The sequence below is a fragment of the Camarhynchus parvulus genome, chromosome 20 (assembly GCF_901933205.1).
Source record: "Camarhynchus parvulus chromosome 20, STF_HiC, whole genome shotgun sequence".
In the NCBI taxonomy this organism is placed as follows: domain Eukaryota; kingdom Metazoa; phylum Chordata; class Aves; order Passeriformes; family Thraupidae; genus Camarhynchus; species Camarhynchus parvulus.
In genome coordinates, this window is record NC_044590.1 from 5,510,802 (window position 1) to 5,528,308 (window position 17,507).

General features: G+C 43.4%; 1 long non-coding RNA gene across 3 annotated transcripts in view; it reads right to left on the minus strand.

Moving 5' to 3' along the window:
- The window catches only part of LOC115911875, a 175,914-nt gene that overhangs the window by 43,920 nt on the left and 114,487 nt on the right, over positions 1 to 17,507 (minus strand). For all 3 annotated transcript variants that reach the window (XR_004061312.1, XR_004061310.1, XR_004061311.1), the window contains one exon: positions 10,429 to 10,497. This is a non-coding gene — a long non-coding RNA (uncharacterized LOC115911875). The remainder of the gene's footprint in view (positions 1 to 10,428; positions 10,498 to 17,507) is intronic.

The following is a 17,507-nucleotide window of genomic DNA, read 5'->3' on the forward strand; positions in this document are numbered from 1 at the left end:
CTTTTTAAAGCCGTCCGTGTGCCGTTTCACAATGCTGAACTTCATGTGACAAAGGCAGCTATTTATTACTTATCAGCTTTATGGCAAGGACCACGGGCTACCCTAATTAAAGGTGTAGGGGCAGCGTGCCCCTGCAGGAAAAGGCACTGGGCAGTTAACATTTCTAATCCCTAATTGAGGCACGGCGTGGATTATTTTTCATTTTGTTTTGTTGCTGGTTAAGTATTCAGAAATTATGTTAGGGCTAGGCAGGGAGCTAAGCCAACTTTGGATGGGGTGTGAACTTCCAAAGGTGTGAGCTCTCTGTGTGGATTCCATGGGCTTTGTGGATTGAGGTGCTCTACATTTTCACCTGCACTAGAGCAGAACTGGATGGAAAATTGTCTGCTTCATGAGATGTCACCAAAATAGGACGAACCATTGGATGCCCCATTCCTGGAAGTGTTCAAGGCCAGGTTGGATAGGGCTTGGAGCAACCTGGTCTAGTGGAAGCTGTCCCTGCCAATGGCAGGGGGTTGGAATGAGATGAGTTTTAATATCCCTTTTAACCCAAACAATTCTGTGGTTCTGTGATTCTATGATCAAGGGTAAAATGCTCTATAGCGATAAATCCACATCAACCAGCTTTCTTCTGGGCTTCCCTGCTCATTTCTGTGTGCACATGAGAGAGCAGAAAGCAGAGAGCTGTCATAGCCCATCACTTGATTTGGGGTTGAGTGGAAGATGTAGAGTGAAAAGCTCTTCTTCAGAAGGAGCTTTAAGCTCCCATCTCTTATGACCAGGAAAGCCACCCCAGAGACCAAGCTATGGTTCAGAAATCTCTTCTGTCTATTAAGATTACCCAACTCCTAAATCTAAGAAACTTTCTTATGATAACTAGGTTTTGATTTGCAAACTAGTGTGTTGATACAATCCTATGTCTTCAAAAACCAGCCCCAGATTCTTGGTTTTTTTTCTAACACACACAAAAATAAGTGCTGGACCTTGGTGGATGTTCACAAACCAGAAACACCTCATTGTGGGCAGCTCTGCATCCAAATCAGCACCCATGAAACCCTTCAAGAACAGCTACACTGACTGTAGTGAAAGCAGGATTGTCCTTTATTTCCTATCAGCAAATTTAGGGCTCCTTTTCAAGTCAGTAGAAAATTTCCACAGGCAAATTATTATTGTTTTGAACATCAAGAAAATACTTTTTTCCCCTCTCTAAATATTTTCCAACTTAAAGAGACAAAACACATCGTAAGGGAGAGCAAAGAGCATTAATGTCTTGTCAGGGCTGGCCCATAAAGAGGCAAACTTCATAAAAAGAAAGAAATAAATTGCCCCCTCCCCCCAACATCTGCTGGGAGCACTCAGAGATAACTGGCAGCTTGAACAATAACTCCAAGGACGGGAGTCCTGGAACAATGGCAGTGGGAAGAGAGCAGCCCTGGCTGTGGCATCGTTTCCAGGCCTTCTGCACGTACAATTGGTTCATGGGAATAAAGATCAAGTTGGACCAATAGCACTATAATTTGGGAACAAATATATTGATTACAAGAGAGTCCCACTGGAATGAATGGGACTCCTCGGGAAGTGCCGTTATTATTCTGCGTGCGTGGGGATTGCAGGGTGTGCTCTGCCCGGGCTCTGAATTGATCAGAATGAGATTATCACCCTGCAAATGCAATATCAGCACAGCCTGGACACACTGCCATGGGATGACCCAGCCTGTGGGGCCACTCACACACAGGGATTCCTCCTCACCCCTTTGCTGAGCCTGCTAATTCCTATGGATCCTTCAGAAAAACCTCCCTACGACCCTGTAGGTTGTGTGCTCCTGAACATCACTAAGAGGGAGGTTATCTTCCTTCTAAAGTGACTATTTAATAAAAGAAATAAAACCCAGCTATGAAATATTTAGGAGAAAGGGTAGTGTTAAAATAACAGGATTTGCCAAAACCTCTATATCTATTAATGATGTTTTAGAGCACAATAATGGGATTAATTTTATATAGCTCCTATTTCACCATCAATGGGTTTTAGTTAGGTTCAGCATTTTATTTAGTGCTGGAAATTACATCATATCCCTCAGTTTTTATTCCCAATTATTTATTTATTTAAATTTAAATTAAAATATGAGATGCACATCTAGGAACTTAAATTCCCTAATCCACGTTTCTTGAAGCAGAAGAGTCCCCACATCACCAAAATAATAATCTTGAAAGGATGTCACCAATCCAGATCCCTGTGAAAGTCCTCCAGTTTGCCTTATTTCGCATCTAGCAGCAACAAGTCCCAAAATCCTGGAGACCTCATGGTCTCTGTGCTCATAACCAAAGAATGTTGACCACATCTTGTTCTGCCACTATTCTGTGACTACTACTTTAGAATAATTTAAAATCCTGTTTATTTCCACCTCCTTCTAACATCAGCATCACTGCTGCCTTTTCCCTTGTGTTTCCTCTGCTCAGATCTGCTTTTGGCCTTGTCGCCCATGGAGTATCACAGTTACTCCATTGTACCTGGCTTAATTTTTATTATTTTTTAATTTAAGGCTGAGCTGAGATTTTCAAACAGATCATCTTTACCTACCTGCTGAGAATGGCTTTTCCAAAGGTGGGTGTTTAATATTTTCTGAAAATTGTTTTTCTTTAATGAGTCCAACCTCAGGCTCCCAAGGCAAAAGACACCCAAACTGCAAATCATTTCTTAAAACTTTATCCCTGTAGCAAAGTTAAATTGCCAGGTTGCATTTTCTTTTCTAAATCACATTCTTTGCATTTTAATTCCTTTCAGTTTGACAGCCTTAAAGCACACAGATCAGGCTGAACCAAAGATTTCACCAAGTCTAAGCTAAACCCGTTTAAAATGACTGCAATGTTCATTTCAAACTAGGAATTATAATGCAAAAAGTAATTTTTCCCTCAATATGTAGGTAACAGCCCTGGGCAGGATCTTTTGAGAAAACAAATGCAACAGCAAAATGCTGATTGAACCAACCTGAAAAAAAATAGCAGGACCACACATTTGCAAAGAGGTTTTTGCATTCACTCCACTCTACTTAAACCAGAGAGACTTTAATGGTCTTCTGACTAACTAGTCTGGTTAGTCTTGGCCTAAAGGCTACAGAGACACTTATTTTTGGTTTGTGGTGCCTGCTGCAGCTCCAGCAGCCTGATTTCTGTGCTGCCTTGCATATGTTCACCCACAAAAGCCGTGGACTGCTCTTTTCCACAAATCTGTGCCACGAAAGCTGCCATGGCTTTGGATCTGCTCCACATGTTTGTCTGGCACGTATCTGGGATGGGAGGTGTGTTATCAGGCCAGCCTGGAAGTGTCAGGTGCTGCCACAGACACTTGGTGATAATGCTCCATATGCAGGAAAAGATGGATGGTATCGTAGCTGGGATATTTTTTTTCCCCAGCAAAATGAGAGCTGTAACATTTCACATCTCCTGCCAGAGAGGACACTACCAGCACATCACTTGCAGGCCCAAGCTGATGATCTTTATGTGCTGCAGTAACTGGCTCTCCAGCACTTCTTTGATGATAACCATAATTCCAATTCATAAAATACAACCAGAAAATATTCCTTGAGCACAAAATTTGTGTTATTTATAGACCCATTTCCCAGCATCTGACATTTCTGCAAGAAATCTAGATACTACCTTCACTCTAGTCACCATCCGAACCTCTGAATAAATCTACAGTTCCATGATAATCTAAAAGACAAAGAGACAATTAAAGCCCTTGGGTAATCACAGGATTGCCAAGTGATACCAGAATTGTCAGGGGGATGTTTCTGATACCTGGTGAAGCTCCTGCTCTCTTGATGAAGACCATCAGACCTGAACATGAGCTGGACCATTCGCAATTCCTCACCTTTGAGTGGACAAAGCATTCAGACCCCACTGCAGGGAGGGTCCCTTCTGCCCACAGGAAGCAGCACTCACTGTGCTGGTGTTGGGCAGGATAGGAACTTGGCTCTGTCATCGATTTTATTCCATTTTATTACTCTCAGCTCTTCCAGAGTATTACAAACTCTCAGGAGACCTTTTAAGACATTTGCTGATGCTTCACTTATAAATCAAATATCTCTTTCCTGGATACTTTTCTGTGCTCCATCCTTCTCCTGAGCTGTGGGTACAAAATCCTGTGAAGAACTGAGCCCACCTTCACCATCTCCCCTGAAAAAATTATAATGGAGAAATTTTCCCAGTGTAAGCTCAGGTTTTAGGGGTCAACCTGTTTTTTGTTACAGCTTAATGAGATTATTCACCCCTCTCTCCAAATGATAATTGTAACAGGTAAAACCAGCATTTCACTGCTCTTTCTGGATCTGAAAAAGATTTTTTGAGCCCTGTGGTGTTGGATGGAGGTGGCACTTCTTCACCTTCCTGACAAGGCTGTGTCAGATGGTGCTGGGAGTGTGGGCACATCTGAGACAGGAGAAGGCTACTGGGAAAGAAGATATTCTCAACCAACATCTTTTTTGAATTGAAATTAAAAGCTGAAAAGATTTATTACAGTAGCATATTCATGCTGCTATATTTAAGGTGATGTCAGTATTCTCAGCATAATCCTTCTTATTCACTGAGGATTAAAACTCAGCCATAATAAAGTAGCCCGAACTGAGACTTGTCCTCAAATGTTTCCTATTTGAAGCATTAATTTTATCTTATTAAACTAAAAATAAAATCAGTTCAAGAATTTTTTGGGATTGGAGATGAGAACAAGGGGGGGATTCTGCCTAGTCACTTGCCCCTGCTGATTGCCAGAGAAGTCAAGAGATCAAGGCAGAGACAATGCTGCAAAGAGAGAAAAGTGTTGCTGCTTTTCTTACTTTGAGCACAGGATATCAGCCTATGGACTACACATAAACTGGTGATAAAAATTCAAATAAACACAAATTCCTGTCTGCACTGTGGCCCTTCCCGTGGTGCTCCCAGGATTTTCGGGTACCAGCTGAACTTTAAAAACCCTGGGCTTCCTCCCTGGAGTCTGTGTTTACTCCTGAACATGCTATAAATAATTCACAGGTTTATCTGTTTAAATGATACAGAAAATGGTAACAAAGCTACTTTGCTTGTGCAGTAGGAACAAATCTCTATAAGGGAGCTTGCTTTTTTCCAGTGTATTGTCATTTCCAAAAATACCTAGTTTACTGACTTCTTTTTTGATGATGGCCAGTATTTTTATTCCTTAAGTTCACATAGGAACACGAATCATAGTTCTGATCGTGCTAAAGGGGTTTTGCAGGATTGTTTTCCCCTTTGAGCCAGGTGTAGGGCTCCAGGTCAGGATCCAGCTGGCTGTGCTGGATCAGCAGAGTGTATTCAGGATAGGGAATGCTCAACAAGCACGTGGGAGCAGGAGCAAACCAGACTCATTGTGGGATGTTCCATGCATTGTCCATGCTCAAACCACAGCCTTGGGGACCAGCTGGACAGAAAGACTGGTGGCTGTGCTGGCCCTGGGCACAGGGAACAAGTCTGCCTTAATGCAGCCCTTTGGTGTGAGATAAGGATGAAATGGTTCTTTGAAGCTGAGATAGTGAAAGGAGGGGAAAAAATCATAAAGCTGATGAGAGAGCTTAGTGTTGCTCATAGCATCAGAAATGGCCAGAGTCAAGGGTGTCCCCTCTGGGGAGTTTTAATAGGAAACTCTCCCAAGAGCATGTTCCAGCTGGGGGAGGAGGACGGAGGACCACAAAGATGGGTACTTAGTGTAGTTAGTCCTGGAGCAACATAATACCACAAGGAGACTGTCCTTTCTGAAGCTAAGACACAAAAATCTGGGATTCAGGGAGACTGTGGAGCATAAAGATGTTAAATATGCAAGGTTTGGGTGATAGAGAGCCTGGAAATGTCAAATTAAATTTACCCGAACAATTTCAATCAATATCCTTTGGGGATACACAGGGGTTTATGATCTTTAAGCTAAATATCCACGTGCCTCTTTTTCCTGAAGTGTCCATGTGCACAAAGTGCACCTGCAAAGAGATCCTTTAAAGAGCAACTGCTTGATATTTTAATTCCAGAAAACTGCTCAGACACTGCTCTGGAGGCAATGACTAACTTCCTCTCTGGCTTGTCTATGGAATTCATAAGTTTAGAATTAATTTGGGAGGAGGGTGATGTTCTTGCCACTTTACAGAGGGAAGCATTGAGTCACAAACAAGAGTTCTCCAAAGTGCAGTAATTGCAGAACCCAAATTGTGATGATGCAGGGCTGGGTATCTCATGCCCTGGGGTGTTTGCACTACCTGCATGCAGCTGGGCGAGTTCAGCACATCTCTAAGGTCAAATTCTGGGTTATCACCCCAAAATGGGCAACTTGCATCTATTAATGACTCCAGAAATGTTAGAACCTCATGTAGGAACTCTGTGAGGGAGGTAGAAGGGGGTAATACATTATCCAGGTGTTTGGAGACAACAGTCTTAAAACCAGGCTGACATTTCTAGTTGTTTTTATTGAGATTTTGTGGTTTGGACTGAAATTTTCTGATGGAAAATTTTGAGAAAAATTTATGTAATAGTGACTTAGAGGTTTCTGAGAAAAAAAAAAAGAAAGAATGAACAGCAATCTGCTCTGTTCAATTTTTGACTATTACAGGGGGATGTGGAAGTATTTTATGCTGGGAATATGCCTTTTGAAGTTCCCATAAAAATCTATTCAAATTTGGCCGTGCTAAATGCATTTGTGAAATTACTATTTGCACATGCTCAGAAGAGTCTTTTTTAATTTTATATTTAGCAGCTAAAATCTCCAGAGAACCACCTGAGCAGCTTGGAGCTGTGCCATACCCACAGGCTGATCAGACTCCAGCCCGGAACGTCAGCGTGAAATGTGGGATGGGGAGGGCTTTTCCCAGAAGAGGAAGATTTCAGCCCTATGGATGAACATGTGAATGGCACAAAATAGATGTCATTATACTCTCAAAATCCACAGATAGTATCAGCAGAGACTGAACCACAGTCTTTGCAACTGCCTTTGCAAGTCAAGCGAAATTCAGAGGAGGTGGAGCTGCCAGACTGTTTGCAATAAATTTTGAGTGATGCTGCTCTCTGAACACATCCCTGGTTTGGATGAGGTTTGTTGTGTGCATTCTCTGGACAGTCACTGCTCTGATTTTCCTGCTGCAAAAAAGGAACCATCCCAGACAGAGAGGTGGCACAGAACTTTTCCTCCCACCTTCCCCACTCCTTGATTTTTGGAAAGGCAGCAGCACCAGCCTGCCAGTTCTCTGTCCAGATTGGATGCATTAGTTTGGAGCAAGAAGAAAACATCCTTGCTCAGGGACTGAGAAGCCACTTTTGCTCAGGGATGGAGCAACCAGGACCTTTCCTTTGCATGTCACAGCCCTAGATGTGTCAACACATGGTTGGGTCAGCAAAGGGGAGTTTTACCTGGCTGTGGTCACAGTGAGATAAATGCAGCAATGCTGTTAAATAGAATTAGCTATTTATTTGCATGGCATTTAATAGTGTTGGATAAAGGTCAGTGTGTTCTCATAGCCTTGCCATTTGTGTTGAGGGAAAGAGAGCAGCTGTGGCTCTTCTCCCATCTCCAGGATTTCAAACTCCCTTATATTGCAGCCAGGTATTCAGAGCTACTTTTTATGAACCCACTCCATTAAGAGAGGTTTCTTGCCAAGAAAACAAAAAGAACGTACCTTAAAATTCCCATCCACCATGACAACAGAGAGTGGATTGCACCCAGATGCAGAAGGAACAACATTTCTCCAGAAATCTAACCTGAAAAGTTTGGCTGATACATTTTTCTCTGGGTCATTGGGATTTATCCACGTGCTGTCCAACATGCCACAGGCAGCCCTGGCCGTGTGATGTACTTGGAGTGTCCTTTGGTCCTGTATCTTTTATATTTCAGAGTGAGCTGCTGCAGATCTACTCTTTGATAATGTTCAATTAGCAGGGAGTGCTTTAAGACTCACTGTTGTCATCTTACACCTTTCTGTGCACCCCTCACACTGTCTCCAGTCCCAGCAGGTACCTGTGTGTGATGGGAAGTGGGACTATGTCCCATCAAACTTCTCAGAAGTCTGTTTGTTGCAGATGCAGTTTCTGCCTGCTCTCCTGTCCTGGTCCAAGTGTCTGAGGGTGGAACACCCCTAACTCCCCCTTGCAGGACATGGTGAAGCTACATGGACTCAACCCCCAGCCCACACAATTAAAATAAAATATCTCTCCATGTAGGTGATCTCTTTCAAGAGGATTTAATTACAGTGAGATGAGGAGCCTCCATCTAGGGGTTTCACCTGCTTTGGTTTTATACCTTTTCCCAATAATTTTCATGGCCTTCCCTTATGCTCTGTAAGGCTCAGGCAGTAGCACAGAAGCAGCAATATTTCCCTAAAAGAGCCATTCCCAAATGTCTCCTTTGGCTTTTTCATAACTTGGTACTGTACCAGCTCTTCTCACCGAGCTACTGTGTGGAATAATGTGCCCAGGCGAGCATTGTTACACGAAAACACAAATACTGGAGATGCTGACAGATGGAGGAATCACACTGTTTTGAGGGAAGGGCGGGCAGGATAGGAGCAGGAATATCAGAATGAGTCTTGCCGTTTACATATAACAAGCTACAGCTATATTTGGATACGCTGAGGCATTCACAACCTTCCCAATTGCCAGGCTTTCAAATACACACATTACCACCAGAAGTGCTCTTGCTTAAGTGCTCCCATCTCCAGGATTTCCTTTGAAGTATCTGACTGAAGTAATGTAAAGTGCATTTCAATTGGCAGTGAATGCAGGTTAAATGGTAACAGCACAACAGATCCAGTGTTTGTTCCCTGGGCTTTTTCTTTTACCAGTCTCTTTTTTTACGAGGTTGGTTACTTACTGTAACACTGCATTCAGGCACCTTCAGTCTATTAAGCCTCTTTCCTGACCCTCTATACAACTGCTCGAGGATGCTGTGAGCTGTATCAGTACTGCTTTAGTACACAAAAAAGTGAGTAAATGCACCGCTGAGTGCACAGGCTGAGCAGTACACGGTGGGTAAACTCCCTTTAGAAATCTGTGCACTTGCATTTACCCTTGGCTACACTGCCGAGCTGGCTGGAGACTGAGCCAAGTGCCACGGATCACTCTGGATTTGTGTGTCACCTCCCATACATGTTGATGCAATATCAACTATTTAACCTTTAAACAGAGTGCTTTTCTAATCCATTGCATTGGCTGGAGGACGTATATTATGCTAACAAAATAGCCAAGTCTGCACTGAGCGATGAAAAATCCCCCTGCCCATGCCAGCCACTCTCTGCCTTCCATTGCTGAGCCAGTGCTGCAGCACTGCTCTTTGAAAAGCAACCAAAAAACAGGGAAAGAGATTATTCTAAGTCACTGGTGTTGTCCAGAGATGCCTTACCTGGTCTGGATCTGAGCAGAATCTTCCTCATCAGAAAGAGGAAAGACCCTGTACAAAACTGGGGAATGAATGCTCCTGCCAGTGAGGCATGGGGCTGATTTATAATGGAAAAGGGACTAATTGGTGTGTCAGGAACAGGACAGGGATCAGCTGAAGAGAGACACAGAAGTTACCTTCTCCTTCCACTTCTGTACCACAAAATCAGGCTGAGCGACTTCTAAGGGTAACAAGAGGAGGGATCACATCCTAAAACTGCTGTGTAGTACAGCCAGGCTGAGGCTGTCCCACCAAACCCCTATTGTGCCTGTGCCTATGAAGCAGAGATTGGAGTTGAACTGCTGCAGTGAACTTGCTTGTGCTTCACACATGCACGCTCAAGAGGATTCTCTTTTTTCTTTCCTCTTCTTAAAGCTGGGAGACATTTTTTTTTCAGATCCATCTTTTTGGAGCGCAAAGCGGGAGAAAAAGGAATGTTCCTTTGGGGCTTTGCTGAATTAAACCCCTTCGTGAGCATCCTTCAGATCTGGATGTTTGGCACCTCCTTGCATCTTCCCCATGGCTTCTCTGAAGCTGCACCCATGATAGATGCTTAACATGCTGTAATGCATATTCCTGTGTAATGACTTTGGTGGGGCCATTACCATGAGTTACACCAGTGACAGATTGATACTTAAGTCAGTATATGTTTGCATAATATCTGTCTGCGTTCCCACGTAGCCCCCCATTACCAGTGCACATAATGACTGCACTGAGAGCCACATGACTGCTGGGTTCAGCCCTAGTCCCTGCCACTTATTGCCATGGCACCCAGCACTGAATCACTGAGGGTGTTTAAACAGGCAGGCATTAATTTATAGAGTAAATCATTACGAAATGGAGGAAATAAGTGACTATCATTGGCACTGATTTGATCTAATGGAGCCTCACAGTAAATTGTTAATATTCTCCCAGTGTTTTTCTTTTTTTTTAATGAGAAAACCAAACAAAAATATAAACCTTTGTTCAACTTGCCCCGTACATTGCCAGGTGTGATGTACAAATCCAACTCACCTCCTCCTTGCTGCTTCTTCAGCTGGGGACAGGCTCTCCTCCTTGAGGTTTCAGTAGAGACTCAGTAACCTGAAATTTGGAGGAAAACATATTTATTGCTCTCTCCTACTCTGCCCTTTCCCTTTCTTGTCTGGGAGAAGGCAGCTTTTGGTTCACTGGAGTGGAAGTTGGCTGTCCATTTCCTGATGGCAGCAAAGAGCAGACTCCCATCTGGTTGATGCAGATGCCACTGTTTTGACTTTATCCAGGTGGTCACCCAGCAAACCCTGTTGTGCCTAATTATTTAAGAGGGTTGTGAAACACTAGGTGATTTTATATACCATATGTGCTAGAAAACATAAGCATGAAGATGCTGCGACTTAATGATGTGGCAACTTCAGCTCAGAATCTTCCATGTTTTATGGCTTAAATCTGACCTTTCCCTTTCCTGTAATGCACTTTGTAGCATTTAGCATGAAAGAAGAGCAAACAGAATTGGAGATGGGGAGGTTATCAGCAGCAGTTACAGAGCCATCCTCCACCCTCCACTGAGATAAAGCACTTGACTTATTTTAGAATATCCACCCTAGCAGGAAGAAGGCAAGAGAAGAGAGGGGAGAGTCTGTCTGTTAAGTAGAATTTCAAGATTTGGAGTTCAGAGACTTTCTTCACGGTGTTAGAGCAAATCACAGACCTCCTTCCTCAGAGAAAAATAACAACACACAGGGTCTCCTGCTCTGATAATTAATTAATTTATTTTTAACCCGTGTAGTTTGTTGCTTTGACTTCTCAAACAATGGGAAGGTACAAGGAGAGAAGGATAATAAATTGCATTCCCTCCTTTTTGCCATCACATGAAACCTTGAGGGACTGTTCAGCAAGCTGGAGCTCTTATCTGCCTTTGGGCGATCTCATTATCAAACCTTCATTTTGCTCCCCAGCAGGAGAGATGGCCTGCAATGTATGATAACCTCTACTTATGAAACTCACACTCCAGAAATCTCTGATAATAGGCCAGCTAAAATGGAAAAACCAAAGAGCAGGCACCAGGTTTTCAGCCACCAATATAGACTACACACACACACAGAGGCAGGTACCAACACATATACATGTTTTTAGTTTTTATTTATATTTCTATGCACCAAGCCCATTCTGATGGCACCTCCAAGAATTTAAACCACAAATCTAATAGGAATAATATTTTCCAGCATACCTGAAATAGTATTTTCAAATAAGCCTGTACAATATAGGAGCCTGTATCCCATCTCCCAGAAAGGTCAGTGAAATCAGTGGGAATTATAACCTATCTAACCTGCTCAGGTGTTTCTATAAATCCCATTAAACACTTATTTAAAGACAGTTGAAAATATGAGCTGCAGGAACAGAAGTAGTTCCTGGGGGTAGAAAGAAAAAGAGGAGAAGAGGGATAAAGATAATCAAGTTCCTTAAGCACTTGGGCAGCTTGATTAATACAATGTATGAATACATGATAGAGTATTTTTTATTATTTTTTTAATTACTTTCCTATCTTGATGGCACTGTCCAGTTAATCCTTCATCCTCCAAATCCCCCACTTCTGAACCCTGCATCTCTCTATAGATCACTGAGGAATAAATGGGTTTGCGGCTCTCCCAGTGCAACTCCCTTCTGGATATGGGCTGCAGAAGGTAAGAGAATGAGATTTGTGGAGTTCAGCTGCAAATCCCAGAATTCCTGCCCATTTTTTCCTGGTTAAGGCTGTGTATCCTACAAGTCTCCATGCCCAGCAAAGAGCTCCAGTTGACAGGGGGCTATGAGGGCACAGGCATAGCCCACACCCAACGCCTGCTCATCCCAGTGTGGGAAGGTGAAGCCTTGGGTCATGTACCAAAGGTAAGGAGGATTTTTTGAGACGGGAGAGGTCTCCAGAAGGACTCCCCTGCATACACAGCCCCACTATTCCATACATTCCCTCTCGCAGGGCTGCGTTTCCCAGCTCCATGAGCTCCCACCAAGAGCAGCTGCTCTGCCATGGAGCAGCTTTGGTGCTCTCCACAGGCAGGGGATTAGGTCATGGGAATCAGCTACAGCTCAGCATCCCTTGGCCATCCCCATCCTGCTGCCATGCCAGATCTTCCTTATCATAACCTGAGAAACCCAGACTGTGAACTTAATTTTTATCTCCTTTTGTTCTGTACCACTGGGAGATGTTCTGGAACACAGAAAGTGGAGTGAAGGTAAAACACCAGGAAGCATCCACAGTCCACCCCCTCTGTTTTTGTTTCTACTTTCCTATCAGTAAAAAAATCCACCAAGAGTCATCTGGTCTCCCTCACTTGTGCAGGAAATGCAAAAAATATATTTGCTCTTGTAAAGCCTCCCTAGGCATAGCACACTGCTGCAAATATGATAACACTTTTAATTATATTTTAATATATCATACAGATTATATTTTCAATATCTTATAAATCAGCCTGAAAATCCCAGCTAGTGAGAAAATAAAGGCAAAGAACAAAAAAATTAAGATATAAAGCAATTTTTCTTATGAAGGCTAAATAGGTCTTATTTCCAAATTTCCTTCAAATGGAAACAAATAGGAGAAAATAATAATAAAAAGCTGCAGTGAGGCATGTGGTTACCTGAACAGACCTTGTTGGGATTGTTTGCTCTTGCTGAATGAAAGAGTAAAAGTGAGAGGGTTCCCCACATTTTTCTGCACTGGACCTTGGGCACACGCTCATCTGGGGGCTCATCACATTTCTCAAACAAGCAGAGGCAGGAAGGGAAAGGGAGCTCTCTTATCTCAGGGCTCCCAATGCAGGGAGAGCTCATCCACCCGTGCATTGGGAAGGGAATCATTGCCCATTTCCCATCCCTAGAATTGCTCCAGGTCACGTTGCTTGGAACAACCTGGTCGAGTGGAAGGTGTCTCTGCCCAAGGCAGGGGACTTGGAATGAGATGAGTCTTAAGGACCTTTCCAGTCCAAGCAGTTCTGGGATTCTCTGATTCCTGTGGTCAGGCTGTGGATCATTATCACCACACCCACCAGGAGGGTGACCAGGAACCAGCCCACACTTACTCACACCGAATGATTGTATTATTTTATTAGATTAGAGGCTCTGATTTCCAGTGCCAACGAATCCGGTGCTTCTCATAAATAACACATATCCTCTTAAAAGAAGTTCAGGTTTTCTTTAATGAAAACCAGAATCACCCTAAAATAGCCAAGGCAGAAGGCAGATCTGTCTGGGCAGATTGTTAAGGAGGCCTCGTGAAGACAGCAATTTGATCAATGAAGTCAAGTGTACTGCAAATGAACAGAGGTCTTTCGTATGGAAATGGGTGAGGAAACAGGTGGCAGTGAAAGCAGACCCCTTCTCACAGAGCTTTTTGAGGTCTTCTCAGCTGTTGTTTTACATGAGATGAAAAAATGAAATCTAAAAACCAGGGCAGTAGACCTCTACACCCTGAAACTTCGAGTCATATTGCACAAGGGGCATGGTGGTGAGAATAGTTCCAAGCAGAAGGGTGGGCAGGGAGCCATGTTGTGGGAGTTTTGTGTTCCCCTTGGGATGCCTTTGGCAGATGCAGTGTGCCTGGAGCTCTGGGCTTTGTGGTTTAAAAACCCTAACCCTAGGTGTAACCCTAATCCTAGCTGAGGTATAAATATGTGCAATGGGGGGAGGCTATTGCCAATTTTATAGGTGGGGAGGGAGCCATTGCCAGAGTGCAGTTGGCTTTCTGGGAGCTGGAAGGAGACCTATGTCATGCTCCTTTTCCTCTTCCATGGAAAGGGCTGGTAATTATCTCTTCCTTCCTGTAGAAATGTTACAACAAATATGGCTGTCACCTTTCATTGCTGCATGGTGAACAAAAGGAACAAAGAGAACAAAAGAAAGAGTGGTTTTGCTTACCTGGTCTCGTGAGTGCCTGGGTATGTGTGAGTCAGGAGTAAAGGGGAGAGTGTATTTATATTATTTACTGGATAAGGTGATCTGGGTGACTGTCTAAAAATTTATTTAAGGTTTTTTGACTAATTAAAAATTATTCTTTGGGAAAATCCTTCTCTCTTTCTTGGCATCCCACCCTTAGGTTTCTTGGCTTAAAATAGAACTTGTTTGAAAGGCAAAAAATGCAATCATGTCTCCCTAACTTCCATCATGCAGAGCACAAATATTCGCTTTCTCTTTTTCCCCCATTTGACTTCCTGGTAGTGGCCAGATTTCTGAATTCATTTTAATGACCAATGTCTTATGAAGTTGGAAAATAAGGCAAAGGAATTTGTGTAAATAAAAGTACTTAGAAACTTTGGTGTGCATGTTAGTTCCTTCCCTCTGAAGTCACCCTCAATGCTTCTCCTTCTATGCAGACAAGATAAAATGGAGAATGTTCAATACTCCTAATCACTTAGAATATCTAATCTGAGACACGGCCAGCTCAGAGTCCAGCTCTATGCCTGTGTATTTTTTTTTTTGCATGGCTCCCAGGTGCTTTTCCTGCCTAAATGAACAGACACTTTGATTTGCCAAACTGTTATTATAGGGAAAAAAAAATAAATTAGAAGGTTCACAGTGTTCACACTGACTGCAAAATTATTTCCTGAGTTGCAGAGAGAACACTTTGCACTCATCTGTCTGAAGTCTGGCAGCAAATGGAAAATTACAGTGTAAGCAAAATTCCCCCTGGCAACTGTCTACGTATGAAATATCAAACTCTAGAAAGGACTAAAAAACACAGGTCACAACATGGAAGGACCCCAGAGAAGAGTCTTGCCTCTCCCTTTCTCTGGTAAGAGGCTTTGCTGAGATCTAGGAGTGACAAATTCACTTCTGCTATATCCCAAATCCCATGCTTAGTCTTCCATGATGTTTTTTGTAACTTTTGCATATCCTGCTCTTTTTGATGGACATGGTGGTGCTGTCACTTCTCCTTCCCAGGGCTCTGGTCCCTGATGGTGTCTGTTGCAGCCACGTGGGTTTGCTACCAAGATCCAACTCACAGAGACCCAGCTCTGTGCTGATATCTGCACCAGACACACACTTGGGGATGTGCCTCCCCACAGCACCACTGAAAAATTAGCCCCACAAGGTCCTGCAGTCTCAAACTTCCCAAACAACTCCTGCCTTTAACTCCTCCCCAGAATTTCACAGGTGTCAGGATGCTGCATGTTGCTCTGGAATTTCAGGTCAACTGTACTGATATAAAAATATCTAAATATCTCAGAGCTACAGTGGCTCCATATAAGCCTGGATATGATTTAGGAGAAGCTCAGCCAGCCCAGAAAATGCATTTTTCCAGCACTCTGGACAATCTGTACCCACTGGCACGGGGAGAGCTGGGTTCTCTCCCAGTATTACACACAAACCTTGTGCAGACACACAAGTGTCATGAGGCAATGCTCAGCTGCAAACTCTTCCTGATGGGCATTTCTGCACTGGGAGAAGGTGTGGACACATCCCAATTAGGACCTCAGGGGCTTTAGCTGTGGGATAAAGCATCTGCAAGTCCATCCCTGTCAGAAGTGAATAACTAGAAACTGGTAGAAAAAAAGAATTAAAATAAAGGACATTGATGAAAAATGAGATATTTCTGATTTGTCACTCTCTGCTCTTATCTGATCTCAGCCTGTTCTAACAGGCACCTTCTTGTCACTAGCCCCAATGACATCAATTGAGTGGGAGTGCAAAGCATCAACATTACTTGTGAGAACAATCCAGTTAGGGAAGGTTGCTCTGCTGGTAATATTAGAATCAAAACATTCAAATGCACAGACAGAGAGGCTAACAATTCAATTTATGCTGTGAATGCTGAACAGCACATTAAGCAAATCAGTTCAGACGGCTCTGGGTTGTTCATGTTTGAAGAAGATCAGAAACAAAATTTCCAATCCTGTACCACATCTAAATACTCGAGAGGAAGCTCTAAAACCTTCACTACTGATATATTTATTTTTCTGCATTTCCCTCAGCTCATTGGTCTTTTACTGCTGCCCTATGGTCCATAGGGAACTGCTGTGGTCCTTCCCAGAAGAAATACCAAGTTTTCCATGTGGTTACACCTCATGTAATGGGGCATTTTAGAGGTGTTAATGGTAATATTTTCCCAAATATTCTTCTGTCTTAGATCACCCACAATGCAATATGCAATAAACCTTCCTGCAAGAGCTTGCCATTTCCCCTACAAGCCCAGATTTCCAAAGGACTGCAAATTTCCAAAGCTGCAAACACCCATTCCAAGGATTTATGAAGAGCTTTAAGCAAGTTGTTATCTAACCACAGCAGGTCATATGATGCAAACTGACCCACGAGTGCCTGAAGGTGCTGCTCCACCTCTGACACATTGCTTTGAGCCCTTCCTTCCATGATGGACTCAATCTTGGAAGAAAGTCTCAAAATATTCCTGGACTCAGTGTTAAACCCCTGACTTTACAGGGCATGAATCTGTGTGGGTCCCTTCCAACTCAGGATATTCTGTGATTTTATATTTATATATCTATAAAAAATACTGGACATGACCAGCCAGCTGGATACATGCATGAGAACAACCCCTACAGCAAGAGACCTGGGTGACTGCAATTTCATAGCTGAAAACATCTCTTTCTAAAAGCTTGAAGAGATGGAAGAAAGGGTCCAAAGCAGAGCTGTGGAGCCAGCAGGGCTGGAGGCAGCACAGCCATCCCCCGAGCTGGCAGTGCCACCGTGTCCCCCGGTGCTCTGCGCTCCCAGGTAGGGCTAATTAGCTCTTGTTGAGCAGCACATTAGCACAGCAATGCAGACTTTCCCGAGAACCCCAGCTTGCTTGGAGCTACACTGTGCCACTTACAAATGTTTTAAGATTCATTAACCTCCCTCTGCACTCCCCAGCTACAGAGACAATATATCAGGAGAGGAAACCTGCAGCAGTGGTGAGACAGACAGGGTGATAATTTCTCACCCGTTCTCCTCTCCTCTGCTCTAACACACTCCAGATAATCACACCCAGAGCTAGATCAGACAGGGACAAAATTAACTGGAGCTGGAACTCGGGCCTCACATGTTTCTTGCTTGTATCTACACAAGGCATGGTGACCCTTCCCCATCTGTCACCTTGTCCCCGTGTCAGCCCCACTCTCTGACAGCCC